The sequence below is a fragment of the Eulemur rufifrons genome, chromosome 2 (assembly GCF_041146395.1).
Source record: "Eulemur rufifrons isolate Redbay chromosome 2, OSU_ERuf_1, whole genome shotgun sequence".
Lineage (NCBI taxonomy): Eukaryota > Metazoa > Chordata > Mammalia > Primates > Lemuridae > Eulemur > Eulemur rufifrons.
Genome location: NC_090984.1, coordinates 58,515,957 through 58,540,128, shown reverse-complemented (window position 1 = coordinate 58,540,128; position 24,172 = coordinate 58,515,957). Strand labels below are relative to the sequence as shown.

General features: G+C 46.6%; 2 non-coding genes across 2 annotated transcripts; both read left to right on the top strand.

Moving 5' to 3' along the window:
* Positions 1–17,940: 17,940 nt before the first annotated feature.
* TRNAY-GUA (transfer RNA tyrosine (anticodon GUA)) lies at positions 17,941–18,034 on the top strand. The gene is made up of 2 exons: positions 17,941–17,977; positions 17,999–18,034. It is a non-coding gene; the product is annotated as a tRNA-Tyr (tRNA).
* Positions 18,035–20,995: 2,961 nt separating this feature from the next.
* Positions 20,996–21,089, top strand: TRNAY-GUA (transfer RNA tyrosine (anticodon GUA)). Its single transcript has 2 exons — positions 20,996–21,032; positions 21,054–21,089. It is a non-coding gene; the product is annotated as a tRNA-Tyr (tRNA).
* The last annotated feature ends 3,083 nt before the right edge of the window (positions 21,090–24,172 follow it).

The window sequence follows — 24,172 nt, the reverse complement described above, 5'->3', positions numbered from 1 at the left end:
TTTTCCTCAGAATCTTTTATGGTAATGAGGGTATAATGAAGCTGCAAAGTCAAGAAGGAGTGGATTTCTCAGCCATCTTGGTTCTAACTGGTTGGAACTTGTCCTGTCCCTATCTTGTTTTGATAAGAGGAGTTCCTGACTTAGTTAAGCAATTCCTATCAGTTTCCTATCTCACCCTGAGATAGGAAACTCACTGAACAGGACACAGGAGGGTGGTATCCATGACACCAAGAAGGCCTCAGACTAATAAAATTTATTCAACATCAGTCTTCGTATACATAATTTTTCTAGTCACAAATTCACCAAATTGTCCTATTTAGTATCCTACATATCTTTACCATGTGTGGAAAGATGTCAGAAAACAAATGTATGATATTTTAAATACCCCAGGACTACTTCTGAGTCATGGCTCCTCATCTATCTCAATGTTCACTGTCTTTAAAATTTTTCAGGTACATAAAGTGCTGAATGAGGAGGAAAAGAAGAGAAAGTACTTAATTACAGATTCTTTTGCTCTGTTCTCAGATTCATGGACATTAGTCTGGCATCCTCAACTATGTCTTCAGTTCCTTTAGGATGGTTGTGTGGTTTATACTTCTGTGAGTCCAAAATACCTAACATGGTGTCCAGCACAATTTAAGGGTGTCACTAAATTCTTAACAGCAGGAACAAAAAAATTTACAAACATGCAGAGTTTGGAAATTACTACCCATGGAGAAATGGAATATTTTAGTTCCTCTTCCTGGAATTCCTGAGTAATCTCTAACTTCCCTCCACCTTTGATATTGTATGAGTATGCATTCCAAGAAACCAATCTCAATTCAGGTGCCAATTCTCATTGTGTGTGTGTGTGTACTCGCTAAATGGTATAACTGAAAGTAGACCAGAGTTATCCCTGCCCTTACCCAAAGCATGTACATTCTCTCTCTCTCTCTCTCTCTCTCACTCTGTTTCTCTCTCGCACTCTCTCTCTCACACACACAGTATCCTTACAGAAAAATGGGAAAATACATGGCTACATATTGAAGATTCCTACTGTGAAGGCAAAGTTCTTCAACAAAACTTCTAGAAGTAGTCTAAACACATGTATTCAGCCCTACTAGGGCAAGTTTCTTTGAGAAATACCTGATCCCCCTTCTCAGGCCAACGTGTGATGATGCCAGAGCCTCAGGAAGACATATTTTCCAGAAGCCCCACTCTGTCTGCTCAGTAGGTGACCAATTCCCTCTTTCCATTAGCTTTTCCTTGGCCAAAGTCCAGGGCTATCTTGGACTTATTCCAACTCTGTCAGCTCTGAGCCAGGAAATTTGGGTGGCTCCCGAGGATAGGCAAAGAAAAGGTTCCTTAGATCTTGGCTTCTTGAGGGCTCTGCTTGCCCAAGGCCTGGCTGTAATGGTTTCTCATCCTTAAAGATTGAACTTACTCACAAAATTTGAGGGAAAGAAATGTTAGGTGTTTAGTGTTGAGTGTGTAAAAAACAAGTTTGAGCAATATTGAAGTAAGAGTGAATAAAAAATGGAGAGAAGATTCCCAAATCTTTCATACAAGATTCCTAAGAAATTTGCATGGTGTGAGTAGGGGTGTAAATGCATGTCCTTTAAAAGAGGAAGATTTAACTAGTCCTTAGCCCTATGGTTCTTTGGTCTAAAGTAATGATTCTCATTTGAGGTTTGAGATCCTTACATATCAACACTCCCATTCAAATCCAAAATGGCTCTCCTTCTTTACAAAACAGCTTCATTGAAGTATAATTGGCATACAGTAAACTGAACAGATTTAAAACATACAATTTGATAGTTTTGATATATGTGTACAACTGTGAAATCATCACCACAGTCAAGATAACCATCATCCACGAAAGCTTCCTCTTGCCCTTTTGTAATTTCTCTCTTCCCTGTCCTCTCCCTCATTCCTAGGCATTTTCTAGAATTTTATATAGATGGAATCATATATTAGATAGTAATATATTTATTGTCTGACTTCTTTTACTTGGCTTAAGTTTTTATTTCAATAGATTAAGGGTGTACAAATGATTTTTGTTACATGGGTGAATAGTATCATGCTAAAGTCAGGGCTCTCAGTGTATCTGTCACCATAATAATGTACATTGTACATAGGTAAGTTTTTATCCCTCACCTCCTCCCACCCTCCCCTCTTCTTAGTTACCAATGTCCATTACACCACTTTATGACCATATATACCTATCATTTAGCTCCCACTTATAAGTGAGAACATGTAGTGTTTGTTTTTCCATTCCTGAGATACTTCACTAAGGATAATAGTCTCCAGTTCCATCCAAGTTGCTGCAAAAGACACTATTTCATTTCTTTTTATGGCTGGTAGTACTCCATGGAATATGTGTGTGTGTGTGTGTGTGTATACATACATACCACATTTTCTTTATCCACTCATGTATTGATAGGCACTTAGGTTGATTTCACATCTTTGCTATTGTGAATTCTATTGCAATAAACATTTGAGTGCAGATGTCTTTTTTGCAACAGGACTTCATTACCTTTGGGTAGACACTCAGTAGTGGAATTGCTGGATCTAATGGTAGGTCTACTTTTAGTTCTTTGATAAATCTCCGTACTGTTTTCCATAGTAGTTGTACTAATTTACAGTCCCACCAACAGTTTAAGTATTCTCTTTTCACTGCATTCATGCTAAACTAACATCTATTGTTTTCTGATTTTTTAATGATGGCCATTCTAACAGGGGTAAGGTGGTATCTCATTGTAGAGTTTTTTGTTTCACTGCATTCATCCTAAACTAACATCTATTGTTTTTTTGATTTTTTAATAATGGCCATTCTAACAGAGGTAAGGTGGTATCTCATTGTGGCTTTTTTTGTTTCTTTGTTTTCGTTTTATTTTTTATTTATTTATTTTTTTTCCTGAGACAGAGTCTCACTTTGTTGCCTGGGCTAGAGTGAGTGCCATGGCGTCAGCCTAGCTCACAGCAACCTCAAACTCCTGGGCTTAAGCAATCCTACTGCCTCAGCCTCCCGAGTAGCTGGGAGTAGCTGAGACTACAGGCCTGTGCCACCATGCCTGGCTAATTTTTTATATATATTTTTCAGTTGGCCAGATAATTTTTTTCTATTTTTAGTAGAGACGGGGTCTCGCTCTTGCTCAGGCTGGTCTTGAACTCCTGACCTCGAGCAGCCCACCCGCCTTGGCCTCCCAGAGTGCTAGGATTACAGGTGTGAGCCACTGCACCTGGCCTGTTGTTGTTTTTTTTAAGGAGAAGGAAAGAAGTTTATTATTTTGCTGCCAAATGAGGAGGTTGGAAAACTCCCATCTTAAAGTACCAACATCTTCTCATCATGGTTTTAATGTGCATTTCCCTGATGATTAGTGATGTTGAGCATATTTTCATATGTTTGTTGACCATTTGTTTGTCTTCTTTGAAAAAAATCTATTCCTGTCTTTTGCCCACTTTTTGATGGGGTTACTTGATTTTTTTGTTGTTGTTGTTGATTTATTTGAGTTCTTTGTAGATTCTGGATGTTAGTCCTTTGCCAGATGTATAGTTTGTGAAAATTTTCTCCCATTCTATAGGTTTTCTACTTATTGTATTGATTACTTCCTTTGCTGTGCAGAAACTTTTTAGCTTAATTAAGTCCTATTCATTTACTTTTATTGTTGCTGTATTTGCTTTTAGGGTCTTAGTCATAAATTCTTTGCCTAGGCCAATGTCTAGAAGAGTTTTTTCTGTGTTTTTCTCTAGAAATTTTATGGTTTCTTATATCTAAGTCTTTTTTTTGTTGTTGTTGTTGAGACAGAGTCTCACTTTGTTGCCCAGGCTAGAGTGAGTGCCGTGGCGTCAGCTTAGCTCACAGCAACCTCAGACTCCTCAGCTTAAGCGATCCTACTGCCTCAGCCTCCCGAGTAGCTGGGACTACAGGCATGTGTCACTATGCCCGGCTAATTTTTTCTATATAAATTTTTAGTTGTCCATATAATGTCTTTCTATTTTTAGTAGAGACGGGGGTCTCGCTCTTGCTCAGGCTGGTCTCGAACTCCTGACCTCGAGCAATCCACCCGCCTGGGCCTCCCAGAGTGCTAGGATTACAGGCGTGAGCCACCGCGCCCGGCCATATCTAAGTCTTTAATCCATTTTCAGTTAATTTGTGTATATGGTGAGACATAGGAATCCAGTTTCATTCTTCTGCATGTGGCTGTCCAATTTTCCCAGCACCATTTATTGAGTAGGATGTTCTTTCCCCAGTGTTTTTGTCTGCTTTGTCTAAAATCAGTTGGTTTTGTCTATATGGCTTTATTTCTGGATTCTCTATTCCATTCCCACTGGTCTACATTTCTACATTTCTACATTTATACCAGACTATGCTGTTTTGGGTACGGTAGCCTTCTAGTATAATTTGAAGTCAGGTTCCAGATTTGTTCTTTTTGCCTAGGATTGCTTTGGTTATTTTGGCTCTTTTCTCTTTCCATATGAAAGTTAGGGTTGTTTTTTCTAGATCTGTGAAAGATGTCATTGGTATTTTGATAGTAATTGCATTGAGTCTGTAAATCATTTTGGGCAGCATTAACATTTTAATGATGTTGATTCTTTCAATGCATGATCATGGGATGTTTTTCATCACTCAGCATAATAATTTTGATGTTTATTTATGTTTTGCATGTATCAATGGTTTGTTTTTACTGCTGAGCACCATTACACTGTATGGATATGCCACAATTTGTTAATTCTTTCACTTGATGAATGTTTGGATTGTTTCCAGTTTTGGACTCTTATAAATAAAGCTGTTAAGAATAGTTACGTAAAGTTTTTGTATAGACATGTGCTTTCATTTCTCTTGGGTTTATACCTAAGGGTGAAATGGCTGGATTACATGTACATGTAACTTTTTAGGAAATTTATAAATTGTTTTCCAAAGTAGTTATACCATTTTACATTTCCACAAACAGTGTATATATTTTGGAATGGTCAGTCTTTTAAATTTTTGCCATTCCAATATTCTTTAATGGTATCACATTGTGGTTTTATTTTGCATTTCCATAAAGATGTTGAGCATCTTTTCATGTCCTGACTTGCCATTCATATACTTTTTATGTATGAAGTGTCTGTTCAAATCTTTTGCCCGCTTCTTAAATAGGTTGTTTGTTTCTTATTATTGAGTTTTGAGAGCTATATATACAGAAGTTGAATTTAGGCTCTTCCATTTATCTCATAAGTTTATTATGAGAATTAGAATAAACATATGTATAATAAGATGTCTAGTATAGTGCCTAGAATTTACTAAGGACTCAATAAATAATCTCTCTAGTTGTTACTGCTACTATTACTACTACTATTGTTATCATCAGTCTTATCTTCCAGTTCTCCTTACACTTAGTATAAAATATTTACCAGTACATTCTTACTCCCACGTCTTCCTTTCTTACAGTATTGTAAAAACACTTCTTGTCCAAAAAAATTTTACATCTTCCTTAAGACCCTCCTTATGCTCCATTACCTCCTCTGAGGTAAATCTCAGCTCATTATAATTGTTCCCTAAAGCAATTACACAGTTCTGAATAGTTCTTCAGTTATTTCCTTGATATACAGTTACTTCCACATTTTGAGGGCAATAACTATGTGTTCTTTTTTTTACCTAGCCCCCAGAGCCCCTGTATCAGTGCAGATTCCTAGAAACCTGAATTCATTCTAACTAGTTCATTATGAGTGGTATCTGTTATTAGGTGTTAAATAGATTTCAGTTTTCCTGAGAGTGCTAAAATACCAAGTTTGGATGCCACACAGCCAGGAACACATACATTACTAGAGTACAGTAGTGGAAACCTCATTTATATCAGGCAGTCTCCAATCAGTAAAATAGAAACCATACTGCATATTTAAAGCAGAGAAAACTTTAATGAGAGAAACTGGTAACAGAGGTGTTGGCAAAGATAGAGATGCTTTGTCCTTGAATTGCTGAAAGCATCAGTGCTTCCCAAATCAGAGGTGCCCTGCTGCCCATAGAACTGCTAAAGCTGTTGTAGCCTGCAGATACCTGGTCTACCACTGCTGCTGCCAAAGCAGAATGGCTTCATTGTAGGTGCTGTCTGCTAATCTCCTGCCAGTAAATTCCACTGATAGAGCTTAAGCTGAAACCAGCTGGCAAGAGAGTCTGGAAACCACAAGTTTAAAGCTTCCAGTGGCCTGTATACAAAGAAGAATAGGAAGGGCAGAAAGGGCATTAAATAACAACAGAAAATCTCTGGCAGGACACAAGTCACCAAGGGGGGCAACCATCCACCAGCTCAGAGAGGTGATGTTACAGAAGATTCAACTTCCAGGCTTGAGCCAACCAAGGAAGACCACCCTGGCCTCCACCCAGCCTGCAGAGAGTCCTAAGACGAGTTCAAAGTCAGAATTTGAGTTCTTTAAAGGACATTCTTACTTTCTGACCTTTGAGTGCAGTGCCCTTCTTGCCCCATGTGGTATCTTTGTTACCCTAGTGGTGCACTGGGCAGGATTTGGCATCCATCACACACAGGTTTGAATCAGGCATTGTTTCATACTCAAGGCTTTGGGAAGGACCTGCTGGTTCATTTCAGTAGGTGGGGATGGAACCTGACTGGCCCATGCCTTAAGGAGGTAAGTGGTAAGTTTGTCCATGTGGCCTGTTACTGTAGTCAACTCTACCACAGTAACAGGGACTGGATAATTCTTTTTTATTGGGGGGGGGGAGCCCATGGGAGGTGGATATCCTGGGTACTGTAGGATGTTTACCAACATCCCTGGCTTTTATCCAAAAGATGCCAATAATACTGCCCTGCCTCCCTAGCTTTGACAACTAAAAATATCTCCAGACATTGTCAAATGCCCCCTAGGAGATAGTCATCTCTACAGATGTTTATCTCCCAGTGTGTGACTTGTCTCTTTGCAGTGTCTTTCATAGGTCAAAAGTTCTGAATTTTTATAAAATTCAGTTAATCATGTTTTTCTTTTGTGGGTCATATTTTCAGTGTTGTTGCATCTAAGAAATCTTTTCCCAATACAAGTTGACAAAGGTTTTACTCTAAAAATTATATAGTTTTGGGTTTTATTGTTAGGTCTATGATCCATTTTAAGTTAATTTTTGTATATGGTGTGATGTAGGGATTAAAAATATTTTTTGTTGAATTTTTCTAACACCATTTGTTGGAAAACCTACCTTTCTCCACTGAATTGCCTTTGAAGCTTTGCCAACAGTCAAATGACAATATATGTGTGGTTCTATCTCTGTACTTCTATTCCATAGATCTATTTTTAATTTCTTTTTTTTTTTTCTTTCTTTCTTTCTTTTTTTTTAAAGACAAGGTCTTGCCTAGGCTGGAGTGTAGTGGCACCATCATAGCTCACTGCAGCCTCAAACTCCTGGGCTGAAGCAATTCTCTTGCCTCAGCCTCCCAAGTAGCTGAGACTATGGGCACACACCACCATACCCAGATATTTTTCTTATTTTTTGTAGAGATAGGGTCTCGATATGTTGCTCAGGCTGATCTCAGACTTCTGACTTCAAGTGATCCTCTTGCTTTGGCTTTCTAAAGTGCTAGGATTACAGGTGTGAGCAATTTTACCTGGCCTAGAAAGGTTCCTTCTATTCCTAATTTGCTGAGAGTTTATATCATAAATGAATATAGAATTTTTGTTTTGGCCGGGCGCGGTGGCTCACGCCTGTAATCCTAGCACTCTGGGAGGCCGAGGTGGGCGGATCGTTTGAGCTCAGGAGTTCGAAACCAGCCTGAGCAAGAGCGAGACCCCATCTCTACTAAAAATAGAAAGAAATTATATGGACAGCTAAAAATATATATAGAAAAAATTAGCCGGGCATGGTGGTGCATGCCTGTAGTCCCAGCTACTCGGGAGGCTGAGACAGGAGGATCGCTTGAGCTCAGGAGTTTGAGGTTGCTGTGAGCTAGGCTGACGCCACGGCACTCACTCTAGCCTGGGCAACAAAGTGAGACTCTGTCTCAAAAAAAAAAAAAAAAAAAAAAAAAAGAATTTTTGTTTTGTCTGCACCTTTTGATGTAATCATGTGATTTTTCTTTTTTAGTTTGTTAATATAATGAATTATATTGATGGATTTTGGATATCAAACCAACTTTGCTTTTCTGAGATAAATCCCACTTGATCCTGATGTATCATTATTTCATGTATTGTTGGCTGCAACTTGCTAAAGTTTTGTTAAGAATTTTTGCTTCTACATTCTTCAGAAATATTGGTCTGCAGTTTTCTTATAGTGTCTTTTTCTGGTTTTAATACCAGAATATGCTCTTCTCATAAAAAAAGTCAAGAATTATTACTTCCTCTTTAGTTTTCCTGGAAGATATTGTGTAGAATTGGCATTATTCCTGAAATGTTTGTTGTTGATCTACAACCAACAAAGTTGGCAAAAGGAAGAAGAAGAAGATATCTGTCTCTTGACTCAGCAACTCATCCTCCCAAGGTCATCATACTGGAAGACAAGACCCCGGACCAGACCAGACAAGAAACACAATCTGTGTAAATGTTGGCTAGATGAAGACCCTGCCACCCACCCTCCTCCTGATTTTTCCTCAGTGACACTTGTGAGAAAAAGGAAAATCTGAAAGAAAAAATTTTTAAAGAGGTCCAAGATGGCTGCAGATTAGGCATATAGTTAGTAGAAATGAGGTCTATGAACTAAAGTTGAACTCTCTCCTGCAAGGCTGGAGTTTAAGTATTTTACCGACATGTGCTGATTGAAACCTTGCCTATCAGAAGAAGCACAAAAGCAGGATAAAATCAATTATCCCAACATTTTCTTCTAGAATTCTTATGGTTTCATGCCTTAGGTTTAAGTCTGTTATCCATGGTGACTTGATTTTTGTGAGTGGTGAAAGGTACATACAGATCCTGTTTCAGTCTTCTACATGTGGCTATATGATTTTCCCAGCACCTATTTATTCAGTAGGGATTCTTTTCCCTGGTGTATGTTTTTGTCTGCTTTGTCAAAGATCAGATGGCTATATGAAGATGGCTTTTTATATGGGTTGTGATCCACTGGTCTATGTCTCTGTTCTTGTACCAGTACCATGCTGTTTTGGTTACTATAGTCTTGTAGCATGGACAAAGAATTTATGAACAAGACCCCCAAAGCAGTCACAGAAACAACACAAATAAATAAATGGGACCTGATCAAATTAAAAAACTTCTACACAGTCAAGGAAACAATCATTAGAGCAAACAGAAAATTTACAGAATGGGAGAAAATATTTGCATGCTATATATCCTACAAAGGGCTGATAACTAGAATCTATAAAGAACTCAAGGCCGGGCGTGGTGGCTCACGCCTGTAATCCTAGCACTCTGGGAGGCCGAGGTGGGCGGATCGTTTGAGCTCAGGAGTTCGAGACCAGCCTGAGCAAGAGCGAGACCCCATCTCTACTAAAAATAGAAAGAAATTATATGGACAGCTAAAAATATATATAGAAAAAATTAGCCGGGCATGGTGGTGCATGCCTGTAGTCCCAGCTACTCGGGAGGCTGAGACAGGAGGATCGCTTGAGCTCAGGAGTTTGAGGTTGCTGTGAGCTAGGCTGACGCCACGGCACTCACTCTAGCCTGGGCAACAGAGTGAGACTCTGTCTCAAAAAAAAAAAAAAAAAAAGAACTCAAGCAAATCAGCAAGAAAAAAAATCAAACAACCCCATCAAAAAGTGGGCGAAAGACATGAACAGAAACTTTTCAAAAGAAGAAAGGCTAATGGCCAACAAACATATGAAAAAATGCTCAACATCTCTAATCATCAGGGAAATGAAAATCAAAACCACAATGAGATGTTGTTTAACTCCAGTGAGAATGGCTTGTATCAAAAAGTCCCAAAACAACAAATGTTGGCATGGATGCAGAGGGTTAGGAACACTCATACACTGCTGGTGGGACTGCAAACTAGTACAACTTCTATGGAAAGTAGTATGGAGATACTTCAAAGAACTAAAAGTAGAACTACCATTTCATCCAGCAATCCGTATATTGAGTATTTACCCAAACAAAAAAAAGGTATTGTATAAAAAAGACACCTGCACTGGAATGTTTATAGCAGTGCATTTCACAATTGCAAACAACCGAAGTGCCTATCAATACATGAGTGGATTAATAAAATGTGGTATATGTATACCATGGAGTACTACTCAGCCATAAAAAATGGTGAATTAATCCCTCTTGTATTAATCTGGATGGAGCTAGAGAGGATTCTTCTAAGTGAGGTATCACAAGAGTGGAAAAACAAACACCACATGTACTCACCATTAAATTGGAACTAATCGATCAACACCTATGTGAACATACGGAGATAACATTCATCAGAAATCAAGCAGGTGGGATGGAGAAGAAAGGGATGGGTAAAATCACACCTAATGGGTACAGTGCACACTATCTAGGGGATGGACATGGTACAAAAGCAATTTATGTAACCAAATTTTTTGTACCCCTGTAATATTCTGAAATAAATTTAAAAAGAAATCAATTATCCCTCTCCAGACCCTTAGATGCATACATGCTCCTTAACTTTTTACACTATATATGTTAACCACATATTTGTTTTATCTTATGTATAATGTCACTAAACACCAATCAAAATTATAAAAATATCACCTTTGCTTTATTGCCTCCTCCCATTTTTTATGTAGCAAAACATAAAAATACTGTGCCTCACATAACCCACTCTCAGTTTGCTCTGGGTTTGTGTTCCTGGGCTATAGTCCTCAAACTTGGCTCAGAATAAAATTAACTTTGATTTCTTTAAATCTATAGTATCTGTTATTTTAAACTTTGGGTCTGGACACTGGTGAAACACGGGTCCACTATGACCACTTTGTCTCCCCTGACCTGGAAAATCTGTAAAGTGTTGGAGCAGACCAATTTAAGACCTGCGCCAGACCCTACCCAATGCTCCCTGCCTCCAACAGTCTCCACAGTTACTCAGCAGAAGCTTTGGAAAGAACACAGTTGGTGCTAGAAGCAGCATCTCTGTCCCATCTCTTCTATGGGCTCTATCACAAAGAAGGTAATACTTTTCGAATATGTAGATCAAGTCAACCTCCAAGGGCTAAAAATCAATGACTTAGGATCCACACAACCATGAACTGGAAAATCCATTCTCAGATGTCATGTCCTGAATATATTTTCTCCAAAAGCTGTGCAGACCTCTGTGCAGCATGTGGGTGGGGATCAGCAAGTGAGAAACTCTGACCATCTTAAGAGACATAAAATAATGAGAATGAAAGACAGAGGAACCCAGAGGGACTAGGGAATAGCCCTTCCTATATGTGACTCCTTGTGGTTGATGGAGTTTAAGACATGCCCACCACAAAATATACTACGGGAGACCAGAATATGCCACCACACAATATGCCTTTTTAGCATAAAGTTTACTTTGAACTGGTTATTTTGAGAAACTGTACACACAGGAGAAGCTCTGAAAAGTTACCCTTTTGTAAGAGAAATTCACATCTATAAAGAAAGTCTCCACTGTTAAGGGTGAGTCTCTGCACCTGGAAGAGAGAGATGACTAAATCTCTGGGGACTCTTAATTATTGAAGAAGACATCAACTAAAATCTGCATAACAACCCTTGCTTTTGTTTATGGTGCTTTTTCTGGTCATCCTGTCTTAACCTGGACTTTCCCCACACTTTTCTTCCTGGTTTCAGAGAAGGATGGTATTTAAGCCTGAAGTCTAAGAGAGCTCCTGGAGATCTACTATAGAGTTTCTGGGTTATCTGCAATGTGTACATGAGGTATACATGTTAGTAAACTTCTGTTTGTTTTTCTGTTGTTAATCTGTCTTTTGTTACAGGGACTCCCAGCTAAGAACTTGTGAAAGAGGAGGAGAAAATTATTTTCTTTCCCTACATGATCTGTGAACAACTGCACCCTCTCCTGGTACCAGATCCTTTCCAGCGTTGGTTTGGGGTCCAGTAATGGTGGTGGAGCAGCATTTGGTGGCTGCCATCTAGGAATTGAACCTGGCACTGACCTCTCTGGGCTGTGTCACAGCAGGCTTCCAGAGGAATAGCTGTGGGCCCAAGGAGGTTTTGATATGATAGGTGGGACAAGTGAGATGTTCTTAATAGGAATAGAATGGCTTGTTGGAGTATCCTTGGGCACTGGTTCTCCACATCAGCTGCACTTGGGAAACTTCATAAAATACTAATGCTTGGTTACCACCCACAGAGATTCTGATAAAATTGGTCTGGGGTGTGGCCTCCACAGTGGAATTTTAAAAAGCTCCACACATGATTCTAATGAACAGCTGGGGTTGAGAACTACTGCATTAGAGTTATAATTATCATTTTGGGTATGAGGGGTTGGGTTTAAAACCTAAACAAGATTGAATGCTTTTTTGAAAAAAGGCATCAGCCATCCAACAAGGGTGATCTGTAAATAAGGACAGAGTATTCCATGATAGTCAAAACTGCCTGATGGGAGAGGATTGCTGCAGAGATTAGAACCCCCAGTCAGGCCCATGTGTAGCTGCTGGCATGTCCCCTATCACTTGTCATCAAAACTTTTTTCATGGAAAAAGAGCCCACTGTGTCTTCGGGTTAGATACAGATTCCAGGGAAGGAACGCCTAGAAGTACTCTTTCTGGGGGTTTGAGTTTAGCTTTGCTGGGTATGTTGGATTCCACCCAAGGTGAGGCACTGTTTGTCAGCAAGGAACTTGAGCACTGTGCTCTGCTCGCCCTAAGAAGTTCCAGAGCAACAAGGGAAGTCTCAGAGGATTGGTTTGCATGGCTGAAATGTCAACATTGAGACCTGGAGGACTCTTAATGTCCTAAACACATAAAATTCATATGGTTTAAGCAACTGCTCTGTCTGTAGGAAAGCAGAATGAAGACATCTCTAAGTGTCTTAGAAACAAAGTATAAAGTCTTGAAGGGGCTTCTTCTTCTCTGAAGAAATAATTCGGCACAATTACATATGTGTGCCCTTTGATTCCCTCCGCTGGTAAAAGGGAGTGCTGGAGCGTTCCACTGGCATCTTTAGGTTGTTTGTTAGATGCCAGCTCTTGCAAATGCCTTGAAACTCTGATAAGTCATGTTCTCTCAGAACTATGATTTTGAAGCCTTAATTAGTTTCAAACATAGTTCATCTTCCTAAGAAATTTTTGGCAATTTCTGAGAGGAAACCAACAAGATAAAACATAGTCTACACCTGCAAGAGGCCCACAGCTGAGCATGTGGAACAGATTTCATTCGCTCATTACTCAGTATTCATTTATTCACTCAGTAAGACCTTCCCTCCCCTTGTTGACTTAAAATCATGAGATCTATAAATTGGAAAGGAGAGCTTCATTTCTCATAAAGGGTTGTAGCTACTGTAGGCTGGCTACCCTGCAGGCTGGGAAGTGTAGCCTCCAGCAGAAACTTGAAAGCAGGCACTTTGGAGGAGGAAGGGTGAGGCAGGGATTTATGCTGAATGGGTTGGCTAAGCATATTCAGCAGGTTATAGGAGGGGCTATGAATATTTACAAAAGGGGAGTGAGCATGCATAGTAAGCAAATGTATGTTCCATACCTCCCATGTACACTTTGGGGTGGAGACTTAATATTTAAATGCAGTAAAATTAGGATATATATGTCAAAAGATGAAACAGAGGACACAGTGATGCCCTGTGCATAGCCTCTGTGGACTAGCCAGAACTACAACCATGGTTGGTGGTCTTTTATTGGGAAAGAATGCTGGTCAGTTGTGTCTAAATTGCAAAGAGGGAGAAAGAGTCTGGCTGTAGCATCAGGCAGTTGGTTGAAATCAGCAGTGAAGCAAATCTTTGAAAAGGGCTGGTTTCTGTTTAACTTTTGGGAAAGTCTAATGACGGTTAGAGAGGGAGTATAGGAAGGCGTGTCTGATCTTTCCTCTTGTCATGGTCAGGAACTCAGTTTTTTAGGTATCTTTGGGGTCCCTTTGGCCAAGAAGGGGTCCGTTCAGTTGGTTGGGGGCCTAGGGTTTTATTTTTATTTCTCTCCTTTAAACCCCTGGTGGAAGATAAATGATCCAAAGCCAACAGGGATAGTAATCTTCTGCCACGGGACTATCTGTTCCCTGAACCCTTCATCCACATACTCTTAGGTGACGCCTGAAGTTAGGACACCGAGGGCACAATCTATAAAATAGAGAAATGTAAACAAAGGGTATTTGCCATGAGAAAGCGAAGGCAAGACGTAATATATTGTCTGATAGTGGCCAAGGGGGTCTAGGCCTTGGATTAAGCTTCCAGTTTCTCTCAGCATGTGGATGCAAATCCCACCACTGTTGCCAATTGTACAAAAAACCCAAAAGATGATGAATAGATAGCTAACATTGTGTGTATGTTGTGCTGGCCAAGCACTGGTTTGGGGCCAAGATGAGTGGGTGACTGTGAGCTTCCAGTGTAGCTGAGTACCCAAACCATCTAAATCCAACAGCTGCCCATTTCCAATTTGGCCAATTGGTTTAATGTTTTTTTGTTTGTTTTTTTAAAGAGGCGGTTTTGGCTGGGCTCAAGCAATCTTCTGGCTCAGTCTCCAGGAGTAGCTAGGACTTCAGGCACGATGGTAGCTTGTTAATAAGTCTTCAAAGACAAGGTTCAGGCTGGGTGCGGTGGCTCACGCCTGTAATCCTAGCACTCTTGGGAGGCCGAGGCGGGTGGATCGCTCAAGGTCAGGAGTTCGAGACCAGCCTTGGCAAGAGAGAGACACACCCCCCCACCCTGTCTCTACTAAAAATAGAAAGAAATTATCTGGCAAACTAAAATATATATAGAAAAAAAATTAGCCAGGCATGGTGGCACATGCCTGTAGTCCTAGCTACCCGGGAGGCTGAGGCAGTAGGATCGCTTAAGCCCAGGAGTTTGAGGTTGCTGTGAGCTAGGCTGATGGCATGGCACTCACTCTAGCCCAGGCACCAGAGCGAGACTCTGTCTCAAAAAAAAAAAAAAAAAAAAAAAAAAAAGACAAGGTTCACAGGGAATTTAGGGATGGACTAAAACATTTTTCAGGTGTGATCCGTGAAGAAGCAGCTGTCCATGTGGCAGGAGGATTGAAGTAAGGACTGGGCAGGGGCAGGGAGTAGTTTTTGTTTGTTTGTTATATATCTTTTTCTCATAAATTGAAAATCATAGAAACTATGCGAGCAGTCTGTGAGCAAACTTCAAGAGATAACTTCATTGGCTAGAGCACCTGGCACAGCCTCTGTGGTCTCTATTGTCCCCTGAGCTAAGCCATGGCTTTAGTGGACTCCTCTACTCCTCAGAGTCCTCAGCTCCCCACTGACCTGTTTGCTATGGAACATTTACACATCCTCACCTTCAAGCTCCATTCCTAATTTCCAAATGAAGCAAATACCCTTCCCTCTCAGTCTTTCTCTCCTCGGAAGCAGAAAAAGAAAAAGAACAGCTGAACAAGACTATAGGGCAGAGGCAACTAAGGAAGAAGACAATGCTCATGGGAGGGCCTTGTTTCAACTCTTACAGAATTCAGTCAAGGATCTGTGGCAACCAGCTTGGAAAATTAGCTCACTTGGACTCCTTACCCTGGCCTCACAGTCTTTTACAAGGGTTTAAGACCCCATGTGATGTGTGCCCACCACCAGCGAAGAACGCTCACTCACCCCACCTCCCCAGGGACACATTTACCGGAGGCACAATAACACCTTAAGGAACGCTCAAGTGACCTCCCTCAATTGACTGTATGTTCCGCACTGCCCACCCCCACCGCCTCGCCCCACCCGCAACTGGCAGAGCCTCTGGATCTCAGAGCGTGAGGGTCAGATCCTCCCAGGAGCTCCTGCGACTCTCTGTCACATCTACACCCTACCCTTCAAGAGATCAAGATTGTCTCAACCCATAATCTAAACTCATATTAGACATTTTTACCTCCAGAACCACGAGGACAGTGTACTTCCAGATCTGTGTGAGTGGAATGGGGGTCTGAGAGAGTGGAAGGGTGCAATGTGATGTCCATTGCACACAAGAATTATCTTTCTGGGTCTGAGCAGGTTGGTAAGTTTTACACTGGGCCCTGGAGGCACTCTTGGAAGCACCCTCGGCCCCCTGCGGGCCTCCCTTAGAAAGAAGACACTGAGGACCAGTGAGAAAGCCCACAGGAGGAAATGGGCTAGGCTTTCACCAGCCAAGTAGGCCAGAAATTGTGGCAGAGAAGTGGGTTCTTGGGGCCGGGCGGGGGGCACCAGAGGACCGCCAATGAGCTCCGTTGTACCCATGCTTCTCTCTGGGAGAAACACCGACAGACATTTGGTGGACAGGTGGAAGGTATCACACAGAGCAGTCCAAGTGGAACGGTGAGGGGAGCGGGACCCTGAAATCCCTCTGGGGACCCGGTCACTGCCTCTCCTACCCCACTGTGTCCACAAGCGCTTTTTTCTGATCAGCAGAATGCACACGTGTTCCTTCCCCACAGCAGCTCCTTGTCTGCCCCCCAAAGCCTATCCACCCTACCTGCGCCAGCTGACTCAGCCCTTCCTGCTTCCCTCTGCCAACTGAAAGGGGCCCAATGGTGGGGTCTCCACTGCTCCAGGACGGTCTCTTAGCTCACAAACCACAGAGAGAATCCAACTTCCAGTGATACCCACTACCGAAATCAGCAAACAAGGACCAAAGGGCGAACCTCGGGTCCTCATTGGACATATACCCGTGACGTGAGCCCGCCGTTCCTCTTGAAAGCTAGATTTGGTGCTTGGGGGGTAGAGCACGCACAGGCGGGACAGCGAGTGGTGCCTTGGTGACCAGCACAAGCCAGGGTGAAGCTGGAGGGCAGAATCTTCCCCTGTAGGACATAATCAAGTGTCCTAGGGGCAACTGAGAGGATCTGACCCTCACCCTGGGAGATCCAGAGGCTCTACCAGTCGGGAGTGGGGGGTGGGCAGCGCCGAACATACACTCAATTGAGGGAAGTCACGTGGGTGTTCCTTGTCATGCCTCTGGTAAGTGAGTCCCTGGAAAGGTGAGTGACTGACCGTTCTCAGCCGGTGGTGGGCACACATCTCACATAGGGTCTGAAACCTTCGTAAAAGACTGTGAGGCCAGGGCAAGGAATCCAAGCGCACACCTGTGCTGTGTGTGTCCTCTACCCCACCCCCTGGCCTGTCTGGGAAGCCCACAGAACCTTGCCCTACTTCAGAGAGTGGCGGCCTCCAGCAGAGGACTTCTAGTCGGTTTGCAGAGGAGGGCAGCCTAGCCTCCAGGCTGGCCCCAGCGGGTATCTCTCAGGCACCCGCAAGCCCTGGGTGTGTTCTCTTCAACTAGCCCGAGTCCCTCTCTCCAGGTCACTTCTCAGGAAGTCTCAATGCTTCTCAAGGCGAGCATAGGACATCCTGGGAAAGGGTGTGGGGGCACGTGGCGAGGAGGGGATTGGCGGGGCGGCTGGAGAGGAGAGCCCAGGCCGTTGGGGAAGGCTCCCCATTAGGGGCCTCCACTAGACCCTGAGGCTGCGCTGCGGTTGGCAGCCGCCTACCCGGTGCCCATTCCGGTTCTCCTTCTTTCGTCCTCAAGCCACCCCTCCCCCACCAGACTCACCCATCCACTTCGCCGGGCCCCCTCCTCTCACCCTCTCACCCTCCCTGCCCCCAGGGAGAGCTGTCATTCTCACTGCCCAGGTAGAAAGGGGCATGCAGAGGGCTAAGAGGGCAACAGGTGGTAGAATGTCCCACTGGTACCATCCAACCCCTAAACCCTCACCCCCCGCACACCCCCCCATCCACCTCTCTCCCTTCGTCTGGAAGATTGGCAATGGCCGTCCTCGGGGATGCCAGGCAACCGCCTCCAGAGGATTTGCTCCGCCCCGAAGGGGGCGCCTTAACGACAAGTGCGGGGCTCTCATCCAAGGCGGGGTTCCAGCCACCCCAAGGCTTAGTGGACCTCTGGCGTTTCCGGGACTTGGTCCCCTTCCTTTCCAGAACAGCCAAATGACCCAGCTGTGGCAGCGCGCACCCTTCGATAGCTCAGCTGGTAGAGCGGAGGACTGTAGACTGGACAGACATCTGCCGACATCCTTAGGTCGCTGGTTCGATTCCGGCTCGAAGGAAGTGCCTGACGCTTTTGCCCGCGCGCGCGCGCACACACACACCAATGCCCGCCTAGTGCCACCCCTGCCTGCTCCAGGGCGGGGTAACCACCAAGCTGCAACCACCTTCTCAGTGGTCAAGCTCTTTAAAAGCCTTTCTGGACCACCTTCCATCCTACACCCTACGCCTGTGCTGTGGCCCGGGAACTTGCCTGCCCATTCTTGTCACTGTCCGCGGTCTCGTACACTTCAGCGCAAAGCAGACCCCACAGCCTGCCTTCTGGCCCAGCCACTCTGCCATCCGCACTCCTGCCCCCAACCACTTTTATTCGCATCCTGATCTCCGACCCCAGAGTAGCCAGCGCCTCCAGTACAACGCCCTGCTCACCTTGGACAGAGCCCTGGCCACTTGGTGGGCAAAGAGTTGGGCCCACAGTCAAGCCTCAGGAAGTCTAGTCTCTCCGGAGGCCCACAACAATGCAAAACAGAACACTGATCACAGAAAACAGTGCCATCCTCCCTGAAAAATTACCCTCTCCCTCTCATCTCCTTCTCAGGGTCTCTGTACTGGCCTTGGCTTGTGACACTGTTCTCTCTCTTTCTTTCTCTCTCATCCATGCTCAGCCTGCTCTATTTTATCTGCATGTTGGAGACAACTGCCACCCTGAGAACTTCCTAATCAACGGAACTTCCATTGGCTCAGGCAGGTTGTCCTTCAAGTGGAGGACATGAGTGTGGCTTCCCTTCAGACACACACATGCCCCGAGCCTCAGCTTTCCTGAGCTTTCACACCTCTTGGTGTGCCTGCAGCAGGGTTTTGGCTCCTGCTCCAAGAGTAAGGAAACCTAACAGTTCTTAGTTGACAAAACCACCCACACGGATTTCTTCGCTACTTGTGAGGGGAGGCATGAGAGAAGAGAGGGCTAAAGCACAGATGTGGAAAGGGCTCCTGACGTGGGAGAGCTAGTGGGTTGGTGGTGGTGGGGCGCTGGGTCAAAAGAAGGGAGCAAAGGTGAAGCTTGGGCAATGGCTGTCGTGGTGTGGGGCCACTCCAACTCACCTGCTGGCTCAGGCCACTGTCTGGAGGGTCTGAGCATGTTGGTAAGTTTCACATTGGGCCCTGGAGGCTCGGTTGATTGGCGCCACAGCCCTCTTCGGGCCTCCCCCAGAAGGAAAATACTGGAGGTCAAGAAGAGAGCCCGCAGGTGGAAATGGGCTAGGCTTTCACCAGCCAAGGGAGGCTGGACCTGTGGTGAGAAGTGGGTTCCTCAGGGGCCACCAGAGGAACACCAATGAGCGTCCCTTAGTCATATGCCTCCTATAGGAAATATATCTCCAGACACTTGGTAGAAAGCTGAAACACATCACAAAAAGCAGTACAAGTGGAATAGCTACCGAAGCCTTTGTAAGGGCTTTGAGGACAGAGTTGCCGCCCTACCCACTGTCCTGGGTCCACAAACCCTTTTTTCAGTCAGCAGAATGCACATGTGTTCCTCTCCGCCAAAGCAGCTCTTGGTCTCCCCACACCGCCTGTCCACCCGACCTCCACCCCCACCCGTCTCAGCCTTTCCTACCTCCCTCTGCTAACCGAAGGGGGCCAACGGTGGGGTCTCCACTGCTCCAGGGTGATCCCATAGCTCACAAACCATAGAGAGAACCCAGCCTCCAGTGACGTCCACTGCCGAAATCAGCAAACAAGGCCCAAAGGGCAAACCTCAGGTCCTCCTTAGACCTGTCCCCGTTGGGACGTGGAGGCTCCGGTGCTCTTGGAAGCTAGGTTTGGTGCCTCGGGGGAAGAGCACGAGTGGACCAGTGAGTAGCGTTTTGGTGACCAGCACAAGCCAGGGTGAAGCCGGTGGGCTGATTCTTCCTGTGTAGAATGTGACCGAGAGTCGCAGGGGCTCCTGAGAGGATCTGACCCTCACCCTCGGAGATCCAGAGGCTCTGCTGGTCAGAGGTGGGGCAGAGGAGTCAACTGAGGGAGGTCACTTGAGTGTACCTTCTAGTGCCTCCGGAGAGTAGGTCCTTAGGTAGGTAGGTGACTGAGCGTGCTTGGCTGGTGATAGGCACACATCACATGGGGTCTGAATTCTTTGTAAAAGACTGTGAGGCCAGGGTAAGGAGTCCAACGCGCACACCTGTCCTGGTGTGTTCTCTACCCTGCCGCTTGTCCCCTCAGGGAAGAACCTGGCCCTACTTCAGAAAGGGGCAGTCCCGTGCAAAGGACTCCTAGTCAGTGAGTACAGGAGGAAGCCCAGCCTCAGAGTTGGCCCCGGCGGGTCTCCCTCCAGCACCCGCAAGCCCTGGGTGCGGTCTCTTCACCTAGTCCTTTATCCTGGTAATTTCTCAGGAAGACTCAGAACTCCCCAACCCAAGCATAGGACATCCCAGGTAGGCGGGTCGGGGCACTTGGCCAGGAGGGGAGTAGTGGGGTGGCTGAAGAGGAGAGCCCAGGCGCCTGGGAAAAGCGCACCATTAGCGGGCATCACCGGCCCCTGAGGCTGGGCTGCAGTTGGCAGCCGCCTACCTAATGCCCATTCCTGTTCCACTCCTTCTGTCCTCAAGCGACCCCTCCTCCACCAGACCCACCCATCCACTTCGCCAACCCCCCTCCTCTCACACTCTCACCCTCCCTCTCCCCAATGAGAGCTGTGATTCTCACTGGGGGTGTAGAAAGAGACATGCAGAGGGCTAAGAGGGCAACAGATGGGCGTACGCCACACCGGACCCCCCCCCCCCACACACACCTCCCAACACTCACCCCGGACTCTCCATTCCACCATGCTCCCATCCACACGGAGCTTGGTGATGGCTGCCCCGGGGAATGCCAGGCAACCACGCCCAGAGGATTTGCTCCGCCCGGAAGGGGGCGCCTTGGCAACAAGTGTGGGGCTCTCATCCAAGACGGGGTTCCAGCCATCCCAAGGTTTAGTCCCCTTCCTTTCCAGAACAGCCAAATAACCCAGCTGTGGCAGCGCGCACCCTTCGATAGCTCAGCTGGTAGAGCGGAGGACTGTAGACTGGACAGACATCTGCCGACATCCTTAGGTCGCTGGTTCGATTCCGGCTCGAAGGAAGTGCCTGACGCTTTTGCGCGCGCGCGCACACACACACCAATGCCCGCCTAGTCCTACCCTGACGGCTCCAGGGCGGGGAAGCCGCCAAGCTGAAGCCACCTATTCAAGGACCAAACCTCGAAAAGCCTTCCTGGACCAACTTCCTTCCTACGGACTACGCCTACGCCTGTGCTGTGGCCCGGGAACTTGCCTGACCATTCTTCCCCACAGTCCGCGGTCTCGTACCCTTCAGCGCAAAGCAGTCCCCACTTCCTCTGCCTCCTGGCCCAGCCAATCGGCCGCCCGCAATCCCGCCCCCTTCCACTTTTATTCGCTACCTGATCTCTCCCACCTCCAGGTAGCCACCGTCCGGAGCTACATCGCTCTGCTCACCTTGGACGGAACCCTGGCCACCAGGTGGGCAAAGAGTTGGGCCCACAGTCAAGCATCGGGAAGTCTAGTTCCCCCTCCCCCCGCCCGGAGGCCCACAGGCCTACAGAACAAGACACCAGTCACCAATGACGGTTCTATCCTTCCTGAAAAATCACCCTCTCCCTTCCTTCTCCTTCTCAGGGTCTCTGTTCCTGCCTTCACATGTGACAAGCCTGTCTTTCTCTCCGTCTCTCTTTCTTTCTCTCTCTCTCTCTCTCTCTCTCATCCAAATTCAGCCCCGCTGTATTTTGTCTACATGTCGGAAACAGCTGCCACCTAGAGAACTTCCTAATCAATGGAACTTCCATTGGCTCGGACAGGTTGTCCTTTGCGTGGAGGACAGGAGTATGGCTCCCCCTCAGGCAAAAACACATACCCCAAGCCTCAGTTTTCCTGAGCCTTCACACCACTTGGTGTGCCTGCCGCAGGGTTTTGGCTCCTGCTCGAAGAGTAAAGAAACTAACAGTCAGTTCTAAGTTGGCAAAGCCACACACGGATTTCCCTGCTACTTGCCAGGGAGAGGCAGGGGTGAAGAGAGGGCTAACGCACAGAGGTGGAAAGGGCTTCTAACCCAAGATAGCTGGGGGCGGGTGTTGGGTCAAAGGCAGGGAGAAGAAGTGAAGCTTGAGTGACAGCTGTCACGGTGCGGGGGCACTCCAACTCACCTGCTGACTCAGGCCACTGTCTAGAGCGTTGAGCACGTTGGTAAGTTTCACACTGGGCCCTGGAGGGTCGGTTGGGAGGATTCCAAGCCCTCTGCGGGCCTACCCAAGGAGGAACATTCTGGGGGCCAATGAGAGAGCCGGCAGGTGGAAATGGGCTAGGCTTTCACCAGCCAAGTAGGGCTGGAACTGTAGTGAGATGTGGGTTCATGGCAGACGGGGGGCACCAGCGGAGCGCCAGTGAGCGTCCCTTGTTCGCATACTTCGCTCTGGGAGAAAAACCTCCAGACACTTGGTGGACAGGTGGAACCTATCACAGAGAGCAGTCCATGTGGAACGGCGATCGGAGCAGGGTCCTCGGAAGCCCTCTGGGGACCCAGTCGCCACTCTCCCCACGCGGCTGCATTCGCTAGCGCTTTTTTAGGTCAGCAGAATGCACACGTGTTCCTCTCCGCCAAAGCAGCTCCTGGTCTCCCCCCACACCGCCTATGCACGCCTCCTACGCCCCCTACCCTCAGCTGTTTTAACCTTTCCTACTTGCCTGTAACAACTGAAAGGGGCCCAACGGTGGGGTCTCCACTGCTTCGGGGCCATCCCATAGCTCACAAGTCACAGACAGAACCCAGCCTCCAGTGACGCCCACTGCCGAAGTCAGCAAAGAAGAACCAAAGGGCGAACCTCGGGTCCTCATTGGACATGTCCCGGTTGGAACTTGGGGACCTCGGTCCTCTTGGAAGCTAGGTTTGGTGGATCGGGGGGAAGAGCACGGGTGGGCCGGAGAGTGGCGCTTTGGTGATCAGCACAAGCCAGGGTGAAGCCTGCAGGCAGATTCTTCCCGACCAGAACGTGACCGAGAGTCGCAGGGGCTCCTCCTGCGAAGATCTGACTCACGCTCGGAGAGCTAGAGGCTCTACCAGTCGGGGGTGGGACGAGGGAGCGGGGGTGGGAAGCACGGAACATACAGTCAATTGACGGTGGTCACCTGGGTGTGCCTTCTCGTGCCTCCGATATGTGGTTCCCTAGGTAGGCAGGTGACTGAGCGTTCTTGGCCGGTAGTAGACACACATCACATGGGTTCTGAAATCTTTAAAAGACTGTGAGGCCAGGCTAAGGAGTCCAAGGCGCACACCTGTCCTGTGTGTGTCCTCTACCCCACCCCGTGTCCTCTCTGGGAAGCCCACAGAACCTTGCCCTGCTACAGAAAGGGGTGGCCCAGGACAAAGGACTCCTGGTCAGTGCCCAGAGGAGGGCAGCCAAGCCTCCAGGCTGGCCCCGGCAGGTATCTCTCAGGCACCCGCAAGCCCTGGGTGTGTTCTTCCTGAGTTCTCTCCCGGTTACTTCTCAGGAAGCCTCAATGCTCCCCAAGGCGAGTATAGGACATCCTGGGTGGGGGGAGGGTAGGGGACACATGGCGAGGAGGGGCGTGGTGGGGCGGCTGGAGAGGAGAGCCCAGACAGTTTGGGAAGGCCCCGCATTAGAGGCTTCCACCAGTCCCTGAGGCTGCGCTGCGGTTGGCAGCCGCCTACCCGGTGTCCATTCCGGTTCTCCTCCTTTTGTCCTCAAGCCACCCTCCCCTACCGGACACAACCATCCACTTCTCCGACCGCCCCCACCCCCCGCCCCTCACTCTCTCTCCCTCTGTCTCCCCAGGGAGACCTGTCATTCTCACTGCCCGGGTAGAAAGGGCCATGTAGAGGGCTATAAGTGCGACAGGTGGTAGCATGTCCCACTGGCACCATCCAAACCCTAAACCCTCACCTTCCGCACCCCCCCCATCCACCTCTCTCCCATCGGCTGGGACATTGGCAATGGCCGTCCTCGGGGATGCCAGGCAACCGCCCCCAGAGGATTTGCTTCGCCCCGATGGGGGCGCCTTAACGACAAGTGCGGGGCTCTCATCCAAGGCGGGGTTCCAGCCACCCCAAGGCTTAGTGGACCTCTGGCGTTTCCGGGACTTGGTCCCCTTCCTTTCCAGAACAACCAAATGACCCAGCCGTGGCAGCGCGCAC